The following is a 5,656-nucleotide window of genomic DNA, read 5'->3' as shown; positions in this document are numbered from 1 at the left end:
GTCTTTGAGGTCTATTTGAGATCCAGGTGCAGGATATCATAGAAAAGTCTATTATCTCAGAAGCATACAGCTAAACAGTGTGTTACTTTTAAAACATTCAAATTTCAAGGACAGTTCTGTTGCTTGAATGAAAAGCAGGTGAAAACTCTACAGAAAAGTAATAAATCATAAAAGAATTGCAGATATGGAATGCACTTAAGTCAAGGATAAGAAACAATGGTAGATACATGGATTGTGTACAGACTAATCTCAGTTAATATGAAAATAGAGGACAAATTTCCTTTGAAAATTCTCATTGCATTTGTTGTTATCTATACTTTCACAATTATTGAAAGAAATCTTCACTACATGAAAAATTACACAAAACATTTACTATGCTTTGATGTATACATACTAGAATTTTAATTTTACCATACGCTAGCTTATTTATATATTTCTGCACACATACACACACACAGTAATTGAAAACCTCCTGAGTACTAGATATTGTTAGGTTCTGCTGCAAATATAAATAAAATTTTTTCCCTGCCCCGAAGGGCAAGTACCAGAAACATATATATACACTGAAAATTGCAACACAACGTGAGACTTGGTGTAATAATAGGTAGAACCAGGGTCCTGATGAAATACAGCTGATTTTAAAGGAAAGTTTCAGACTATGTAAATTTGGGGGAGTGAAAGATATTAAAGGATAGATATTGGTCATGAAAAAATCTTGAGATACTGAAAAAGCTCAGTGAGACATTCAGTGTGGCCAGATTGGCTGCTGTTGTGAAGTGAGAGGTAGAAGACAGTATTGGAAACTGAAGTGTTTGCAACAGGTAACAAAGGGAAGGGGAAGGATATTTTAAATAGGAAAATGATGTAATCAGTTTGGATATCTAGAAGATTATTATGGTGGTATGCAGGGTGTACTTGAGTTATCGGAGATGAAAGGCAGAGGCAGTACACACCACAGGTTAAACAAAATGAAAATATGGTCTAAAAAAAGTTGTGAAAATTAGTCTAAACCAAGGTGTGACCTGTTTAGGCTGTTTGCTTTAAGCATTAGTGAACTTAAGTAGATGCTATGCATAGAATTCAGAAACACATCTTTTGTCCAATATTCTTATTTCTTTACCTTTAAGAAATAAATATTAACAGCATAATTCCCACAGGAATACTTAAGTTTGTGAGATCTGGTCTAAATTTAGGAGTAGTGGAAGAGTTGGACAGAAAGGGTCAGAAGTCTCCTTTGCTGTCTCAGGTAAAGCTCATTTTCCAACAGCATATTTGTGATGCTCTCTCTTATCATTAATAAACACTAATGTTTTCCAAAGTTTAGATAACAATTTTTGAATAATGCTTGAATTATGAATGTTTGTTACTATCAGGCCATTTTAAATTATAACGGTTTCAATGGAAATTGCTAGTCACAGTCTTACGTCTTGAAAATTATTAATATTTCATTATATACCACACATTTTATTCTTGAGTTCATTATTGATGTCTACTGATCCTACACAAACTATTTAGCATTTAATGTGTAAGTCACACTCTCTAGCAAACAAGTACTAGAAGAGGCACTGAGAGATGTATCACAATCAATGAGCCAATTTCAGGGCAGACAGTAAAATCCAAACATGAGAAATCAGTCCACAATCGAAAGAAAACAATGGAAAGTCTGACGAGTTCATTTTATGATAACTACTTTGTACGTCACAGTGAGAAATAATTGGGAAGTGTGGAAGTCATCATTAAGAGTACAAAATTTCATTCATCATGGGCACATTTTTAGAGATAATGATTCTGATGGAAAAACTCCACAGCATATTTTCAAATCAGAATCTTCTTCAAATAATTTATCCTATCAATTCAAGACACGAAGTGAGATGAACCAAATCCTATAATTCTGTGTGTGAACTCTGACAAAACAATTACACAGTTATTTTCTGCAGTGAGACCCTCTGTACTTGAAAATGCCAAAAAAAGTTTTCTTTTTCTTTTTTCTTTTTTTTTTTTTGTTATTGTTCTTTTCTGCTCTTGTGTTGGGAGGAAAATGAACTCATATTTCCATTACTATTTCTACTTTTAGCAAATATTTAACAGTACTGATAAGGAATTAAAATGTTTAGAAAGAGTGTCCTTTCACCAAAAACAAGATGAAAACAGTATTTTAACCTAAATTAAGTTCCTAATGGTATATATTATTTGTTCTAATTGCAAAATCCTTAATGTGAGGGAGATAAGAAAAACTACAATTTGAAAGAAAAGGATGAGGTAGCTGGGAGCTAAAAAAATTTAGCACACAATATAACTATATCTGTGGCAGAAGTAAATGCTTTTAAAAGGCGGGTTAAAGAAAGTCACTTCTTACAGTTAAAAAAGTTAATAGTTATTCAGTGGGTCATTAATATACAACTGGCCCTTATAATTTGTTCATAAGCCTTGATTATACAGTGGTTATTTTCTCTGTTCACTGAATAACCGCATAAATCACCAACTTACTTTCCATAGATATAACCTAAAATAACAGAAATCTACCATTTTAAGGCTGTAAAGAACTCATTTTATAGCTGAAGAAGCTGACATGCAGTCTCCTGAATATTAATGTTTAATATTTATTGAAGCCTTTCTCTGTGGCCAGCACTTTACACGTTCTATTTCATTTAAACCTCACATCAATCTCTGATCCGGTACCATTATTAGCCCCACTTTATAGAAGGGAAAATTGAGAACTTAAATGACCTTCTAAAGGCCATGAAGTTAGAAGTCACACATTTAACATTTGAGTATATATAGTTTAAAAAGTCTAAATTCTTAACTATTACATCACATTACCTCCAAGCTCATGATGAAAATTACAACAAAAGAATTCAGGAGCATGAGAAAAGTATAAGGAAAGCTATTGATATTTGATATATCAGTCACAAAAAATTTTCAACTCTTTATCAACATGTACTGCTAAAAAGACTTGAATGACTGACAGTTTTTACTTAAAATTGATTACTATTCAACCATTTGTTTAGTGACCCTATGAGATAATTAATTGGAGGTTATCACTTTTATGGATCTGTCTTATATTTCATGACAAGCTCATTTTATAAACAGCAAAGCAAATCCATTTCTAGTTTTATTTTACACTTGACTAACTTTTTTGTTTATGCCTTTTTAAAAAATCTACATTAACTGACATAGTTACACAAATGTGATACAAAGATTTTATAGATCAGGCAATGTCTGACACAGATATTCAATTATTATTGGATATTCTGAGTCATAAAGCCCAAGGTACAGGATAGTGGGCACAATATATGCTTACTGAGAGCACTCACCTGCTAGATTCCACTCAAAGCTTATAGGCTACTCAATGAGGGATCGGAGCAGCACACTGAAATGGGGTCTCTATTCTAACCGGACAGGTTCTGCAGGTGTGCCTCTTTGTTCGTGAGTGAGTTGTGTAAGATATAGAAATTTGTCTTTTTCTTTAAAGAAAGTACCCTGACACACTACAGACTCCTTGGCCCCTAGGATCAACATAAATATGGCAGGCTTCTAACTTTTACAAAGTTTGTCTCTCATTTTCTGGCACTCGTGTTTTATTCATCATCTGAATATTCCCTACTTCCTGCTTAGCAGATACAGTGAATTTAGGGGAGTAGAGAAAATAAAGAAAAGCGAGTATACTCTATTAGACAACATTCATGGAGACAAAATAAAAAGAGAAAAAATGAAAGGAGGGATGTCATGGTACTACTGACTTTACCACAGCAATTGATCTGATCTTGCTTTAATTTGTTTTCTAAACAAACCAAGACAAATATTGTCTAGTTGTCAGAAAAATAACTTTGGTACTGGTGCACTGCCTTTTTTGAAATATTTTACATTCTTCCTAGACAATGAAAATCGATAGATAATGCCTGTAGCAAACTCATGTCTTTTAGAGCAATGTTAGGTTGTGAAGAACTACTAAGATAATATAACTGATGAGTGCATTCTTATCTTGGCTATATTTATATTAAAATGTCAAGTAATTTTTACATGTGTGATACTGTTCCGTAATGTTTTCTTTATTATTCCCCTATGGCAAATTATAGCAAAAATTGGTAGAATGTGATGGGAACTTTGATTTAACATATGAAATGAAACTCTTTTTTTTGGTGTTTGGAGTTTTCTTCAAACTGATATGAGTTCAAGGTTACCAACCAGACTAATATTTCACAGTGCTCTTTTGACTCTAAAAATGGGCATAATTGCAACTACATTTTCATTATATATGAAGGCTAACGATGAGCTAGTTATTTTATCACTCAAATTTTACTCTTAAAAACAATTTTGAAAAGGTGCTCTAAAACATTTTAAATATGTCATAAATACACAGTCACCAATGGTGATTATTTTTGAAGAGAAAACTAACTCACTTAATATAGCTATTTATTTATTTTTCACAGTGGTGATTTGTTTTATCTGACTGTAAAACTAGAGGCTCCACCAGTCAGGTGATGGTGGCCTTAATCCTTCTCGTCGTTGCGGCTCCGGCCCCACAATGGCCTTTCTTGGCATTCTTCCTCTTCACATGGCCTGGGCTGCCACCTACCCCGTAGGGGGACAGGAGGGAGAAGTCTGCGATGTGCTTCTGGGAGTTCAGGCAGACAAGGAAGGACGGGATGTTCACCACCTGCTTGTGGACCCTGACGAGGTGCTGACGGACCTGCACGTGGGCGTGATGGGTGGACTTGGCCAAGCCCAGTTTGAAGACCTGGGTCCACAGGCGCCTCTCCAAGAAACCCCCCAAACCCTCCAGCCCAGGATGTAATCCAGCCCTCATCCAGCAAAGCGCCGCAGCAGGGCGTTGCCTTCAAACAGAAGCCGTGGGTCTTTCTCGTCCAGCGTCAGCAGTTCCCGGGCAGCCTTATGGATCTCAGCCAGAGTAAATTTGACCCTCCAGACCTCTCATTTGTTCCGGGGACCATACTCATCGATCAGCTTCAGCTCTTGATAGAGACAGGACTTCTTGAAGGGTCTCTGTGGAGTCATGTAGGTTGTGCGACCAGTGCGACCAACCCCCTCCTGGCCGCGGGCATGTTGGCGCCGCTTGCATGTCTGCATCTTAACCAAGTGCAGCCCCCCTGATTAATGTAGCTATTTTGTTTTGATTTTAAAAGTCTATGACTTCTCTTCCTCACCTATCTACTCCCCCCACCCCAAATATCAAGAGCACAAATAAAACTATGTGATTATGATTGTTGATACTTACAATGAGTTGAGTCATAAGGATTTGCTAGAACACTGACATATTTATATACATATATAAATACACATATATATGTATATAGATATGCTCTATACACGGACTTCCTAATACATATAAAAATGTATAAACAGATGAAATAGAGTGAATCATAGTTCAATTTCATCAGCTAGTTCCTTTATAAAGAACTAGCTTATCAACTACTTAAAATAATTTCAAAACAGTGCTCAAGATATTTTAAACATACCATCATACCATTTACATAAACATATAGGAAATAATATATAATTTGTATAAATTATAATCTAATGAAACTTAAGAAAATTAGAGCATATAAACTAGAAGCAAGAATTACTATAAATGCAGTACCATAAAAAAGGCAAAAAATTAAAATAAATTGTACAATAATCTACCACTGATATTATG

General features: G+C 34.8%; 1 pseudogene; it reads right to left on the bottom strand.

Moving 5' to 3' along the window:
* Positions 1-4,474: 4,474 nt before the first annotated feature.
* On the bottom strand, positions 4,475-5,088 carry LOC107510289 (annotated as a pseudogene).
* Positions 5,089-5,656: the final 568 nt, after the last annotated feature.

The sequence above is a fragment of the Rousettus aegyptiacus genome, unplaced genomic scaffold (assembly GCF_014176215.1).
Source record: "Rousettus aegyptiacus isolate mRouAeg1 unplaced genomic scaffold, mRouAeg1.p scaffold_m13_p_2, whole genome shotgun sequence".
NCBI lineage: Eukaryota > Metazoa > Chordata > Mammalia > Chiroptera > Pteropodidae > Rousettus > Rousettus aegyptiacus.
This window is presented reverse-complemented; position numbering and strand designations above follow the sequence as displayed.